Genomic DNA, 16,424 nt, shown 5'->3' on the forward strand with positions numbered 1-16,424 from the left:
CTTCCTTTCCAAAGAAAGAAATTTGCCTCGTGCATAAAATACCCCTGCTGATTGGACAGTGTTGATTTCAGCTTAGCTGGGTTGCTTGCGAAGGTCAGCCCAGCAGGGAAAACAGATCTAAGTGCTAGAGAACTCTCCCCCCCCCCCCCCCCAATCACAAGTCATTAATAATAATAATAATTTCCAGTACCTAGCTGAAAGAACATGAAGCTCAAGCACAAAATCCCACTCTCAATCCAAACAGCTGCACACCCACGAAGCCCGCCTTTAGATCTTTAAAGGGTAGTTTGTTGAAAAAGATCCTCCCCTTCGATTGTTAAGAGAGGAGGAAGTCTAGAAGGCCTGCCCCATCTAGATCGCGTTTCTAATAGTGTCTGGGCGGGGTTAGTGTGTTTTTTAACCTGAGTGACGTTCCCGTCTAGGCAGCGATTGAGCCGAGAGACTCGTGGTTGTAGGGGGTAAGTAAGGGGAGGGGGGTAATATGCTGATCACTCCGGTGCTATGCGGACCTGGGTCGGGTCGGACTGAACTGGGCCCTTGGGCCTTTTGTTTTCCAGGGTTGGATTATCCGCGCTCTGCTTGTGTAGCCTGCTATTGACGGACAGGCTGGCGGTTGGCCGGGGATTTCCAGAGCCTCGTTGGCGGTGCTGTAGTAGGTGACCCTCGTTCCGTCTCTCTTTATCTCTGTGTCTAACTGGGGGGAAAAACCCCCAACCAAACACAAACTTATGCCACTTGGTATATACGCTGCTGGATGGTGTTGGAATGACAGAAATATAACACTTTGGTTCTAGAAAAGGACATTTGCTTCCTGCAAGGGGGGGTCTCCTGGTTTCTACTTCCTTCAATTTTATACGCATTTGAACTCTGTTGCCCTAGTGCATGTAGGGTGTTGTAGTTCGAATTTTCCTACTGATTCTCTCCCTAAGAACGTTGTTTACCCGGGAGCTGTGACATCCCCATTGATCTCAGTACCTTGCACACTCTTAAGCTTTCCTGCTAAATTTATAGAATTACTTTTTTGTTTAAAGAAAAAGACTGCTGGTGTCAATATGTATGTAAGTGACATTGCTGAAGGGTTAGAAGGAAAAGTGTGCCTTTTTGCAGATGATACCAAGATTTGTAACAGAGTAGACACCGAAGAGGGAGTGGAAAATATGAAAAAGGATCTGCAAAAGTTAGAGGAATGGTCTAATGCCTGGCAACTAAAATTCAATGCAAAGAAATGCAGAGTAATGCATTTGGGGATTAATAATAGGAAGGAACCGTATATGCTGGGAGGAGAGAAGCTGATATGCACGGACGGGGAGAGGGACCTCGGGGTGATAGTGTCCGAAGATCTAAAGGCGAAAAAACAGTGTGACAAGGCAGTGGCTGCTGCCAGAAGGATTCTGGGCTGTATAAAGAGAGGCGTAGTCAGTAGAAGAAAGAAGGTGTTGATGCCCCTGTACAGGTCATTGGTGAGGCCCCACTTGGAGTATTGTGTTCAGTTTTGGAGACCGTATCTGGCGAAAGACGTAAGAAGACTTGAGGCGGTCCAGAGGAGGGCGACGAAAATGATGGGAAGCTTGCACCAGAAGACATATGAGGAGAGACTGGAAGCCCTGAATATGTATACCCTAGAGGAAAGGAGAGACAGGGGAGATATGATTCAGACGTTCAAATACTTAAAGGGTATTAACGTAGAACAAAATCTTTTCCAGAGAAAGGAAAATGGTAAAACCAGAGGACATAATTTGAGGTTGAGGGGTGGTAGATTCAGGGGCAATGTTAGGAAATTCTACTTTACGGAGAGGGTGGTGGATGCCTGGAATGCGCTCCCGGGAGAGGTGGTGGAGAGTAAAACTGTGACTGAGTTCAAAGAAGCGTGGGATGAACACAGAAGATTTAGAATCAGAAAATAATATTAAAGATTGAACTAGGCCAGTTACTGGGCAGACTTGTACGGTCTGTGTCTGTGTATGGCCGTTTGGAGGAGGATGGGCAGGGGAGGGCTTCAATGGCTGGGAGGGTGTAGATGGGCTGGAGTAAGTCTTAACAGAAATTTCGGCAGTTGGAACCCAAGCACAGTACCGGGTAAAGCTTTGGATTCTCGCCCAGAAATAGCTAAGAAGAAAAAAAAAAAAAAAAAAAATTTTGTTAATTGAATCAGGTTGGGCAGACTGGATGGACCATTCGGGTCTTTATCTGCCGTCATCTACTATGTTACTATGTTACTATGTTACTATGTCAAATCTTCTCAGGGCTTAGTTAAAGTTTCTACTAATCTTACTCGTGTGGCTCCCCTTCTCCAGGTAGGGGAAGTAGAGTTGCAGGATTAAGTACCATTAAGGGTCATTAGGGTGGGCAGACTAGATGGGCCGTGGCCCTTATCTGCCGTCTATTTCTATGTTTCTATGTTACCTGTAAATTACACCTCTATACTGTTATGCAAGGGGCTCACAAAATGTCCAAAGGGGTGCTGTAGTATGCTATGGGGTGTTGTTTTCCTCCATGCAACTGGGTTACATTACATTAATGACTTTTATTCCGCCATTACCTTGTGGTTCAAGGACTTTTATTCCGCCATTACCTTGTGGTTCAAGGTGGATTACATAATAGGTTATCTGGACAATTCCAGAAGAGTTAAATAGTTGAGCGGGTTAATTTGGGGGATTGAACTGCTTCCTGCGGAGTTAGTTTATCTTGATTGATTTCTTGAATAGCAGGGTTTTTATTTCTTTTCTGAAAGTTTTGTAGTCTGATGTTGTGATCAGTAGATTGGATAGTTGGTGGTCAAGTTTCACTGCCTGCGTGGCCAGTAGGACATTGTACATTTTTTTAATATATATTTGACGCCTCTGGGGGAAAAGTGAATGGTGTCTGGGTTCTCCTTAGCCTGGTTGTGGCAGGTTGGATAAGGCGGTTGGGCTGTCTCCATTCATTGCTTTAAATAGTAGACAGTAGAATTTGAATTGTATTCTTGCTTGTATTGGGAGCCAGTGTGAGTCGATGTATGCGGCGGTGATGTAGTTGTATTTCTTCATCGAATAGATAAGTCTCAGGGCTGTGTTTTGTACTGTTTGTAGTTGTTTTAGCATGACTGTGGGGCAGGGGAGATAGAAGATGTTGCAGTAGTCTAGAAGTCCTAGGATTGGACCACGAGCTGGAATTGTTTTCTGTCGAATTTTTGGATTTGCCTTAAGTTTCGCATGACGGTGAATGATTTCTGTGTTGTTTTGTTGATTTGTGGTTGCATGGTACAGCTTCTATCTATCATGACTCCCAGAAGTCTTAGCGTGGGTTGAATGGGGTATGTGATTGAGTTTATTATTAAGTTTGTTGTGGTTGGGGTTTAATTTTAAGAAGTATAAATTTTGTTTTGTCTGGGTTCAGTTTTAGTCTATGTTCTTTCATCCATGTAGCCACTGTTTCTAGTGTCCTATGTAGTTTGTCTGTCATGGAGTGTGTTGGTTGATCAAAAGGGAGGAGGATGGTGATGTTGTCTGTCTGCATAGCTATAAGAAGTTAAGCCTAATTTGTCTAGGCAGGTGCCGAAGGGTGCAATGTAGAGATTGAAGAGTTGGGGGATAAAGGCGACCCTTGGGGTATGCCGCAGGGTTTGGACCATGGCTCTGATTTTACTTTGTTTGTCTTTACTCTGTAGGTCCTAGTTTGTAGGAATCCTTGAAACCAAGTGTGTACCTTTCCTATGATTCCTATTTCTAGTATTTAATATAGTAACATAGTAGATGATGGCAGATAAAGACCCGAATGGTCCATCCAGTCTGCCCAACCTGATTCAATTTAAATTTTTTAATTTTTTCTTCTTAGCTATTTCTGGGCAAGAATCCAAAGCTCTACCCGGTACTGTGCTTGGGTTCCTACTGCTGAAATTTCTGTTAAAACCTACTCCAGCCCATCTACACCCTCCCAGCCACTGAAACCCTCCCCAGCCCATCCTCCACCAAATGGCCATATACAGACACAGACCGTGCACGTCTGCCCAGTACTGGCCTTAATTCAATTTTTAATATTATTTTCTGATTCTAGATCCTCTGTGTTCATCCCACGCTTCTTTGAAATCAGTCACAGTTTTACACTACCTCTCTCGGGAGCGCATTCCAGGCATCCATCACCCTCCCCGCAAAGCAGAACCTCCCATCATTGCCCCTGAATCTACCACCCCTCAACCTCAAATTATGTCCTCTGGTTTTACCATTTTCCTTTCTCTGGAAAAGATTATGTTCTACGTTAATAGCCCTCCCCAGCCCATCCTCCACCAAATGGCCATATACAGACATAGACTGTGCAAATCTGCCCAGTACTGGCCTTAGTTCAATTTTTAATATTATTTTCTGATTCTAGATCCTCTGTGTTCATCCCACGCTTCTTTGAACTCAGTCACAGTTTACTCTCCAACACCTCTCTCGGGAGCGCATTCCAGGCATCCACCACCCTCTCCATAAAGTAGAATTTCCTAAAATTGCCTTTGAATCTACCACCCCTCAACCTCAAATCATGTCCTCTGATTTTACCATTTTCCTTTCTCTGGAAAAGATTTTGTTCTGCGTTAATACCCTTCAAGTATTTGAACGTCTGAATCATATTTGTAGTAGAATGCCATGGTCTATACCAGGTCAAATGCTGCGGTGAGATCTAGTTGTATAACTAATGTGACCATTTATTTTTTTCATCAAAACAGGACATCTATTTGTCAGTCCCGCCCCCAGTCCCACCCCCCAATTTATTCCATTCATTTTTCATGCACACATAATATCTTATTAATTCATAATGGTAACCATAAAATTAAAATCCCCACAAAACACTATACGCAGAAACAATGTTAATTATCATTTATATTTGGGGGGGTTTCAAAGATGTCAAGGCAGCTGACTTTAAAATATGCAATGTCACCTCAGTAACTATAGAAAAATAGACAAATATAGTGAAAAATATAGACAGAAGATATAAATTCTTAAAACTGACACATTTTGATCACTAAATTGAAAATAAAATCATTTTTCCTACCTTTGCTGTCTGGTGATTTCATGAGTCTCTGGTTGCGTTTCCTTCTGATTGTGCATCCTTTCTTTCTTTCTGCACTCAGGCCCAACAATTGTCCTTTTCTATGCCCACCCTCCTTCCTTCCCATGTTCTTAGTGCCCCCAGTGCCTCCTTCTCATGTCCTTGGTGCCCCCAGTGCCTCCTTCCCATGTCCTTGGTGCCCCTTCCTATATGGTTAGTGCCCCCAGTGCCTCCTTCCTATATCCTTAGTGCCCTCAGTACCTCCTTCTGTGTCCTTAGTGCCCCTTCCTGTGCCCTCAGTGCCTCCTTCCTATGACCATAGTGCCGCTTCCTATGATCTTAGTGCCCCTTCCTGTGTCCTTAGTGCCCCTTCTTGTGTCCTTAGTGCCCTCAGTACCTCCTTCCTATGTCCTTAGTGCCCCCTCCTGTGTCCTTAGTGCCCTCAGTGCTTCCTTCCTATGTCCTTAGTGCCCCCTCCTGTGTCCTTAGTGCCCTCAGTGCCTCCTTCCTATGTCCTTAGTGCCCCCTCCTGTGTCATTAGTGCCCTCAGTGCCTCCTTACTATGTCCTTGGTACTCTTTCCTATATCCTTAGTGTCCTCAGTGCTTCCTTCCTATGTCCCCCTTATTTTCTTCCAGCCTTTGTTCCACCCCCCTCCCCGAAGCCTGCCTGCATGCCTACCTTCCTCCCTCCCTGTCACGTCAAAGCCTGCCTGACTACCTCCTTCCCTCCCGTGCCCGTTTCAAAGCCCTCCCAGTCCACCGCCGCTGCTGCCAGCCAGCCTCCCTCATTCCCTCCCTCCAGCGCCGATTCAAACCCCCGTCTGCCCGCCGTCTCTGCACCTTCTTGCCGTCCAGAAGCCTTTTTCCTGACATCAATTCTGATTTTGGAGAGGAAGTTCCAGGCCAGCCAATCACTGCCTGGCTGGCCCGGAACTTCCTCTCTGACGTCGGGAAGAAGGCTTCTGGGCGGCAAGAAGAAGATGTGGCGGCAGGTGGATGGGGGTTTGAATCGGTGCTGGAGGGAGGGGAAGCGATCGCCTGTCCCATTGTCCCCGCGCACAGCTTTGGGATGCTGTCCCTGAAAACGGGACATATCGGTGTCCCGAACCGGTGGGTCGGGATAATGGGACGGTTCCGTTGAAAATGGGATGTATGTTCACCTTGTGTATAACCAGCAGTTTTTTGTTGTTGGTTTTTTGCCTGTGCTGAGGTGTTGTCTAGCTGTGTCCAGGAGGGATCCAAGTAGTGTGTCTGTGCTATAGTTGGTTCTGAAACCAGACTGTGTAGGGTGGAGTAAGTTGTGGTTTTCTATGTTGTTTGTGAGGTGTTTGGCTACGAGGCCTTTCATTAGCTTGACATATAATGGTATTGAGGCAATGGGTCTGTAGTTGGAAGGTAGATCTATTGCTACTTATGGGTCTTTTATGATCGGGGTGATGATGATGATTTCACTGAGGTCTTGTGGGAAAAGGCCTTCTGTGTGCAAGGATTGAATCCATTGTAAGAGGAGAGTGCGGAATTTTGGGCTGGAGGCTTTTAACAGGTATGGAGGGCAATGATTGAGGTCGCAGGCTACGTGCCTGTATTCTTTGTAGAGTCTTTAGGTCGGACCATTGTATTGTGTTGAAGTCGGACCAGGTTCTGTCTGCTGGAACTGATCTTAATACTAGAGATAATCTTTTTTTTTTTCTCCACAATGACATTTCATTGCCTGATCTACATAGGACAAGAGTCAGTGTTGTCAATTACTAAGCATGTGTTTCTAAATCTGGTTTTCTTGTTCTTTATAAACCACCTTGGAGCTTTGAATTAGGTCTTAGTTTGAAATTGTTTGTTTTCATTATTCTTATGTTAATTTGTTATGATTTGCAAATGCCTTTCCAGTGCAATAGGTGAGTCATTCAAGACAAGTGGGGTATCTTCCAATGGCCACGAGCCATCTGCAGAAGGATTACATTCTGGATTTTTTTTTCTCTGTCCCTCCTCTACTTCACTGGGAGCTCTACTGCCACCTGTAGTTTTTCCCCTTAAGCATGCAAGCCTGAAGGAGTGTTTCTGTTCTGCTTTCCCCTTTTATTTATTTTCTTAGGGGTCAAACACCGTTCTGGGTTTCCTTTGTGCTTGGAGTTTTTTCTACATCTCTGCCTGCAAAGAGAAGAAGCAGACTCCATTAGAGTCTGCAGCTGACAGGCTGATCCCTGTTGATACCTGTTAGCCAGCCTGCATTTGTTTCTTGGAGCTTAAGGCTGTCTCCACATTTTCCTCACCCACTCTTTAGCAGGGGTTCGAGCACAGGCTGTTAGACGCCCTTAGGAGGTTCAGCGGTATCTCGCAGGGTGCTGGTTGTAGTTTTTGCCTCCATCCTTTCCTTAGCGTGTCCATCGGTCTGCGGGGGTGGGGGTGCAGTCAGACCCCCATGTCTGGCTGGCAGCCTGAAGATCAGTATTTGAAGAAGCGTTCCCAGCATGAGGCAGTGATTCTGATTTCAGCTACTGTAAGAGATCTGAAGCAGACTGCAGCATATTTTGAGCACAGGTCACAGTGAGTAAAGCTGTTATCCCAGGACAAGCAGGCAACATATTTTCATACATGGGTAACATCACCGACGGAGCCTCGGTATGGACTTGTAAAAATGAATCGCCACTTTAAGTCTTTAGAATATCACGATCGTAAAGAAGGGAAAATAAAGAAAACACAGCGACTAAGGAAAAACAACCCCAGCCGCGGTGACAGAAGGCACTAGCACAGAACGAAAAAACACACAGGGCTTCTGGCTCCGCGGAAGAAACAGAACTGAGGACCACGAGGTGGGGATGCGCCCTCTAGTGGGCAAGAAGGCATGTACATGCGTGTTGCAGCATAGCAAACTTGAAACTTCAATCAAGTTTGCTTGAAAAGCTGTCCGCGCTGGGGCTCCGTAGATGACGTCACCCACATGTGATAATATATGCCTGCTGTCCCTGGATAACACCTGTTACGGTAAGTAACTGTGCTTTAAATTCATCGTCGCATATATCTTCACTTATTATTTAGAATCACTTTTGTTTTAATTTATCATGTCCTTTACGCCTAGGACTCCTTTTACTAAGGTGCGCTAGCATTTTTAGCGCACGCAGGATATTACCGTGCGCTACGCTTCTATAACTAACGCCAGCTCAATGCTGGCATTAAGGTCTAGCGCACGCGGCAATATAACGCGTGCTATTCCATGCGTTAAAGCCCTAGCGCACCTTAGTAAAAGGAGCCACCAAAGTACTTATACTTTAGAATTTAGCTTAATATGTTGTTGCACTGCTCCCCACCAACGCGTTTCGACTCTTCATCAGGACGGGAGTAGTGTCACAACTACAACAAACGACAAGCACAAAAAACTCTCTTAGGAAATGAATAACCTAATGCTTTTACCACCACAATAAATAGATAAAATCTTACCAACAACATGAGCTCTGTAGTTCTGCTTATCCAGCAATCATCTCAAAGTCGAAAAAGGCCACGGCATTGCTTGCAACCCTGATATACACCCACTGGCATCAGCCACAGCAGAACCAATCACATAAGCCAGGACCAAAACTTAATATTAAAGGAAAATTTTTCAAAAGAGAAAGTATTAATTTATTCAGCCAATACCATCCAATCACTCGTCTCATTCAAACCATTAGGTTGCATACTATTTAATTCAAACATCCAACGCAACACTTTTAAATTTAACGTCCGTTGGTAATTTCCTCCCTCCCACCCAATTTTAACAGTCTATCACTCTCCATTTTAAGTCTGGATCGTTTGCTTTAATAGTTTTCAGTGAAGGACTAGGGGGGGGCCGTCTCATTTTGGGTATGAACCCTGGATTTATGTTCTGTAAGTCTAATTTTAATAGATCTATCGGTGCAACTTACATATAGCTTAGGGCGAGGACACTGTATGACATAAATTACATTAGATCTACAATCGGTTATATCCTTTTGCTTGATATACCTTGCCCGTACCAGGATGAATCCAACTGTCACCTACCATGGCTTAGGGACGCCATTGGAAAGCCCCACAAATATTGTGTGAGCCATGATCTAGTCTTCCTTGACATTTATTATAGCTGGAATTCAAAAATTCCCCTAAATTCCTAGATCATTTATAGGAAAAAAATAGGGGCCTCCACTATTGATTCATTTATCAATTTCACTACATGCCAGTGTTTTCGAATGGCCTGGCTGATGTTAGTGGCTAAGAGGGAGTATTGTTGTACAAATGCGGTAGTTTGTTCTGTTGCTATCTTTTGCTGATATTGCAATAAAGAGAGTGCTGTGCCAATTGTTTACTACTATCTATCAAAAGCCAACAGATAGAAATAGCCTGCTTAGGTATCATAGTTCCATCCTCATAAGTTAAAAGCCAGTTTACCAAAAGCCAATTTTTAAGGCTACGTAGAATTTGCTATTCTTTTGATGAATATAAAAACCAGGCCCGTATGATGAAACAAAGATTCTATCGGAGAGGTTATCCTAAATCTGTGGTCTATCAAGCATATTTAAGAGCAAAATATGCACAACGCTCTCTTTTATTGCAATGTCAGCAGGGATCTCCCTGCCGCAATTATTATAGCGGCTGCAGCTGCCAGTCTTCCCCTCCCTCCCCCTGAAGAGACGAGGCAGGAGAGATGCCCAATCCCTTCTACCGGTAGGCCCCCCCCTTCCGATCGCCGGCAGGAGGGTGCCCAACCCTTCCTGGCAGTAGGCCCCCCACCCGCCCCCCGATGATCGCCGGCAGGAGGGTGCTCAACCTCTCCTGCTGGACCCCCCTGATGATCGCTGGAAGGAGGGTGCTCAACCCCTTCTGCAGGACCCCCCACTGATGATCGCTGGCAGGTGGGTGCCCAACCTCTCCTGCTGGACCCCTCCCCAGAAACCCCCAACCCACCTCCCCCCAGGTTTACCTTGAAAGGTGGCTGGACGGACGGGTTTTCCCACCGGCAGGCAGGCCCACCTCTGTCCAAATAAGGCGGGCCTGCTTCTCTCCGGCCCATCTCACACCATCCTAAGGCTTGATTGGCCCAGGTGCCTAAGGCCCTGCCTATGGGACCTTAGGTGCCTTCGCCAATCAGGCCTTAGGATAGTGTGTGATGGGCTGGAGAAGGGCGGGCCTGCCTCATTTGGACTGAGGCGGGCTTGCCGGACAGACGGTGGGAGTACTCGTACGTCCAACCACCTTTCAAGATAAACCCGGGGGGAGGGGAGTTGGGGGGTCAGGCAGGAGGAGTTGGGCTCTCTTTTTCTGGCGGATCATGAGAGGTCCGGCATGAGGTGTTAAGCACCCTCCTTCCAGTGATCGGGGAGTGGAGGGAGGGATTGAGCACCCTTCTGCCACCAATCATCGGGGAGTGGGGGTCCGGCAGGAGGGTGCTCAACCAGCAATCATTGGGTGGTGGGGGGTCCAGCAGAGGGGTTGAGCACTCTCCTGCCAGCAGTCATCAGGGGGGTGGGTCTGGCAGGAGGGGTTGAGCACCCTCCTGCCGTCAATCATCGGGGGGTGGGTCTGGCAGGAGGGGTTGAGCACTCTCCTGCCGGCAATCATGGGGGGTGGGTCCGGCAGGAGAGGTTGAGCACCCTCTTGCCGGCAATCATCGGGGGTGTATGTGTCCGGCAGGAGGGGTTGAGCACCATCTTGCCGGCAATCATCGGGGGTGTATGTGTCCGACAGGAGGGATTGAGCACCCTCTTGCCGGAAATCATTGGGGGTGTATGTGTCCGGCAGGAGGGGTTGAACACCCTCTTGCCAGCAATCATCATGGGGATGTGTGTCCTGTAGGAGGGGTTGAGAAACCTTCTGCCAGCAATCGTTCAGGACGGGCAGAAACTGTCGGCTGCGGCCGCTATACTAATCGCATCAGGGAGATCCCTTGCTGCAATAAGAATAGCGGCTGCGTCTACTTAAAATGGAGGCCAGCATTTTTTTGGCCTACATTGTAAGCATCTCCCGCTCTACTAGGGAGATGTGTAGGGCCGCCTAGGTTTGCCCAAAGCTACCTCCTAGCGTTAGGTAGGCTTGTGGGTCTCCTAGGCTCCCAGAGACGCCTTAAATATAGGCAGCCTGCCTGGGGAGCATAAAAAAAAAAGCAAAAAACGTGCATCCCGATTGGCTGATTAGACAACTGTAGGAGGCCTACAGCTGCCTACAATCGGGACGCAGTTTACAGAATCTGGACATATGTGTACAAGTTGTGCCTGGAAATTCAAAATGATGGGATAGATTGGGGATGGACCTGTTATGGTTTTGAAGCAAAGGCAAGCGAACTTAAAAATAACCCTTGCTTCCAGGGGCAGCCAGTGTAGTTTTTTGTAATACAGGCTTACATGATCCGATTTCTTGAGACTGCAGCATTCTGAATAATTCTCAGTTGTTTTATGGTTTTCTTAAGGATCCCAATCATTTTCAAAAGTTGGTTCCTATGTTCTCACAGACAGCATAGGACACTTTACTTCATTTTTTATTGTTAATTTTATTGTTTGTTTGGATCATTTACTATTTTATTGTCCTAGGATACTGATTTTTTGGAAGTCGATTTGTTGACATATTAATATCTTAGAATCTAAAATCCCTTTATCTTATGAAGTAGTTATTTGTGGAACTGTGTTGCATATCAGGGATCCGTTAGATAAATATAAAGGTCGACTGTTCCTAATTATGACAGGTACTGCTGTACAGTTGATCATGCGTAACTGAAAAAATTGGGACTGTCTTAACTTTACATTCTGGTGGGCAAATTTATGCTTGATATACAGATATAAAAAAATGATTGCAGAATCGTTAGGGAATATAAAAATTTTCAAGCTAATATGGGGTCCATTGACATCTTTTGTTGAGCTATTGTAGATTTGATTTTTATTGATATATTATGTGCACATCCAGGGGGAAGGTGGATTTATTTTTAAATGATTCTCTGAATTCTTGTAAAATTAATGTATTGGTTTATTTATTAGTGCTTATTATCTCTTATGGATATGAAATGTATATCATGATGAGCTTTTTGAAGATTTGATTATTAAATAAAGAATTTATAATAGTTATGGGATAGGGTGGGGGGAGGGATATAGATTGATTTGTTTATTGAAAGAGTATTAAGTGATGTCTTAAATATAAAATGTATTTAATTTGTATTGCACTTATTGAAAATGAATAAAGAATTAAAAAAAAACAACAAAAAAATTTTATATACCGCGTATATAGCCAAAAAGGATCCAAGCGTTTTACAATGAAGTTTTATTGGTTGCTATGTGCGTTGCCAAGTAATATCTATTATCCCAGGACCAGCAGGCAGCATATTCTCACATGTGGGTGACGTCATCCACGTAGCCCCGGTATGGACAGCTTTAAAAGTGCATCACCACTTTAAGAACTTGAGAAAGTTCGCAAACTGCCCTCACTGCGCATGTGCGAGTGCCTTCCTGCCTGACGTAGGTGTGCGGCTCCTCGGTTCTTAGTTTTCCGTGGAGCTAAGAAATCACATTTTTGAAAGTTTTTTTTTTTTTTTGCCTTGCCTTCTCGCTCGCACTTTCATTTAATACTTCTTTTTTTTTTTTATATATACCTGCTTCGTCCAATAAAAAAAAAAATATTGTGTTTTAAATTTTTTTTCTCTTTTTTGCCTTCGGGTGCTTAGACGTTGGGGCCTCCATTCTCGCTTCTGTCTTTCACTTTTGATTTGCCTGAGGCAGTTTTTTCGTTGATGTCCCATTTGTTAAGAGGGTTTAAAAAGTGAGGCAGGTGCCAGAGGACAATTTCCGCCACCGACTCTCACAGCTGCTGCATCCAGTGCCTCGGGCCAGAATATTGTATTGACACTTGTGCGCATTGTTCTACTCTTAAGAAATACACCATAAAAGGCTGCCGCCTTCAACAACAGCAATTGTTCTGTGCTGGCATGGAAGAGGAATCTTTGCATCCCTCAACATCCAAGTCATTGGCATCGAAGGCACTGACATCCTCCAATGCACCCAATCGACCCCGGCGTTGCAGCCTCTTGCTTCTTCTGGTAAGCCAGCGAAGAAGTCACCAGCTTCCCAGGGTCGCAGGCCACTAAGGAATTGAGTCCAGTCATGCCGGCCAAGTGAAAACCCCTTATATGACTCATTTCCAAATCCAGAGGTGCATTGTCGTCTAAGTCATCCTTTTCAGAATAAAAGATGGCAGGTACCAGTGCCATCTTTAAGAGAGCAGTTTGATGCTTTCTTTCATGCGGAGTATGGGGATATATTTAAAATATTTAACCCAACATTGACTCCGCCAGTACTGGCCCAGCCTGAGCGTAACACCACCAGAGATGCTGGTACCAGCACTGTATCATCAATGCATGGTTCCTGGCATCGGTTATTGTCCAGACATGCATTGAAGCATCGTGCCTCCAGTCATCGGTCCAGTTTGTCAAGACACCATATTGAGGCTTCTCCATCAACTACAGAGGCCTATGACTCTCCTGAACCACAATCTCCATGGTCTCCTCCTAGAGAGTTGTCATCTACAGAGACACTTTACTTTACCTACTTTAATAGGCAATTGGGTAAAGATATGTCTCTTAAGCTAGAGGTAGACTCAAAATATACTCCTGAATACTTGGAGACTATGGACATTAAACATCCTCTGGCAGACAATCTGTGCTGCATTCTTCAACCTCACGAATGGACACTGAGCTCAGCAGCTCTCCATCCCATTTTTTCTCAATGGGGGACTCCTCAAGTAGATCTGTTTGCATCTCCTCACAATTGCAAGTTACCCCACTTTTGTTCCAGGCTATAGTCTCAACGCCTGGAGGCGGACGCTTTTTTCCTAGATTGGACAAACAAGTTTTTTAAAATGCATTTTCACCCATTCCTCTTGTTTTCAAGATGCTTGTCAAGCTCAAGCAGGAGTCTGCCACCATGATTCTGATAGCTCCTCGGTGGCCCAGACAAACATGGTTCTCCCTTCTACTTCAACTCAGTATCGAGGAGCCAATACCTCTGCCGATCTTTTCTTACACAGAGCCACGGTTCTCTTCTACATCCCAACCTTCAGTCTTTACACCTGACATCTTGGTATCTCCTGGGCTGATCTTCACCTCTCTCAACCTGTCAGACTTATCCTAGAAGCTTCCAGAAAACTAGCCACTCAGCAGTGTTATCAGCAAAAGTGGACATGTTTTTCTACTTGGTATTTGCTTCATTACCAGGATCCGAGATCTGTCTCTGTTTCCTTAATTTTGGATTATCTCTTCATTTGTATGACTCTGAACTCAAATCCACATCTGTTAGAGTCCATCCCAGTGCTATCACTGCCTTTCATCAGCCAGTGTATGGTAAACCTCTCACTGCTCATCCTCTGATCTCTCAGTTCATGAAAGGACTTTTATTTTATTTATTTATTCAATTTTCTATACCGTTCTCCTAGGTGAACTCAGAACGGTTTTACATGAATTTATTCAGGTACTCAAGCATTTTTTCTTCAATGTCAACTCACCTCTCAAGCCACCTCCAGTGATCTGGGATCTCAATGTGGTTCTTGCCAGGTTAATGAAGCCTCCATTTGAACCAATGTCTAGATTCATCTCAAGTATCTTAACTGGAAAGTTGTTTTTCTCATCTCTCTTAATTCTGCCAGAAGAGTGAGTGAACTTCAAGCATTAGTGGCAGATCCACCATTTACAGTGTTCCACCATGACAAGGATTCTCTTCACTCATCCAAAGGTCTTAACTGAATTTCATCTCAATCAATTGTGCTTCCAGTATTTTTTCTCAAGCTTCATTCTCATCCTGGAGAAACAGCTCTTCATACTCTGGACTGCAAACGAACATTGGCTTTCTATTTGCAAAGGACTAAATCACATAGATCATCTCCTCCCAGCTTTTTGTCTCTTTTCAATTGCATCTCGTTCTGTTATGCTCAGGCTAGGCTACAACTGGAGAGTCGGGTCACAGCCTATGAGGTTCAAGCTATGGCAGCTTCAGTAGCTTTTCTCTGCTGTACTCCTATTGATTAAATATGCAGAGCTGCTACTTGGTCCTCGGTTCATACATTCACCTCTCATTATTGTCTGGAAACGTTTTCCAGATGGGATGGGCACTTTGGCCAAACAGTATTACAAAATTTTATTTTCCTAAAGCAAAGCCAATACTCCCACCATACTATTCTGGTTAGCTTGGCAGTCACCCACATGTGAGAATATGCTACCTGCTTCTCCTGGGATAAAGCACAGTTACTTACCATAACAGGTGTTATCCAGGGACAGCAGGAGGATATTCTCACAACCCACCCATCTACCCTGGTTGGCTTTTTAGCTGGCTTACTGAACTGAGGAGCCATGCGCCTACGTAGGGCGGGAAGTCACTTGCACTTGAGCTGTGTGGGCAGTTTGCGAACTTTCTCAAGTTAACGTGGTGATGCATTTTTAAAGCTGTCTTTACCAGGACTCTGTGGATGACGCCACCCACATGTGAGAATATATGCCTGCTGTCCCTGGATAACACCTGTTACGGTAAGTAATTGTGTTTTGTCATAGACACTGCAGGGCCAGATTAAGCTATTGTCAGACTTTGCACATACTCTGGGCCCCCAGTAAGATGTGCTCAGGACTCTATTAGGATTGCTAACTGTCCGTTTTTTCAGAAGTCAACAGAATTGTATATTTATGTCCAGAAGGTAGAAAGATGGATAATACATCTGGACACTTTGCTTTTTTTTAGTTTAAAATCTCTATCTGCAGCCTCTTTCCTTCTATGAGTGAGTCTGTCCTGCTCTCTTCCACCTAACTAGCTCATAGGTAGGATCCAGCTAGTGGGCTGGCAGTGGAGGGTGGGGCGAAGCACAAACTGGGAGCTGTCAGGAAGGGAGGAGATGATCTGATCTGATCCTCCAAATAGGAAATGTTGCCATTTGTTAATTTTCTATTGTAGTAAGATAATTGTGTTTTGGTCTGTAATTTGTTGCTGCGCTATAGAAGTGAAATTCCTTGGGGGGGGGGGTGAAGGAAGAGAGATGGACCCCCAATACATTTACATGGGAGCAATACCTTTTAAATTGTCATCCCCTGTTTTATAAAGAACATTGGGCCCCTGCAGGAATGCTACTATCGGGTGGTTTTTAGGGCTTATCTTACGCCTCAGCAGTATTATTATTGTGGGGGTGCTGGGTCTAAGCTGTGTACTAAATGTGGGTTGGGAGACGGGACCTTTGGCCATATGTTCTGGTGGTGCCCGGTCATACAATCCTATTGGTGGGAGATTTTACAGTTTATGCGTACTGGGCTGGGTTTAGCATTGGAGGGCACGCCGGATCAGCTGGTGTTGGATTTAGCTGGGGCTTATGGGTCGATGGGTGGAATGCGTAAATTGTTATGCTGGAAGCTAGCCTTGGTGGCTCGGAAGGGTATTTTGAAATTTTGGATTTCTCCTGAGCC

At 45.0% G+C, this 16,424-nt stretch overlaps 1 protein-coding gene across 8 annotated transcripts in view; it reads left to right on the forward strand.

Moving 5' to 3' along the window:
* TRAF2 (TNF receptor associated factor 2) overlaps positions 1-16,424 on the forward strand; it is a 217,247-nt gene that overhangs the window by 74,001 nt on the left and 126,822 nt on the right. The window contains exons 1-2 of one of the 8 annotated variants that reach the window (XM_033960748.1): positions 416-458; positions 558-656. The exons of 3 other annotated variants lie outside the window; for them this stretch is intronic. The gene's annotated coding sequence lies outside the window, so the exon portion shown is untranslated. Of the gene's footprint in view, positions 1-307; positions 459-495; positions 657-2,766; positions 2,811-16,424 lie in introns of those variants that run through there. 4 more of the 8 variants (XM_033960746.1, XM_033960749.1, XM_033960747.1 and 1 more) reach the window with 4 other exon arrangements.

This window comes from Geotrypetes seraphini, chromosome 10 (assembly GCF_902459505.1).
Source record: "Geotrypetes seraphini chromosome 10, aGeoSer1.1, whole genome shotgun sequence".
Taxonomy (NCBI): domain Eukaryota; kingdom Metazoa; phylum Chordata; class Amphibia; order Gymnophiona; family Dermophiidae; genus Geotrypetes; species Geotrypetes seraphini.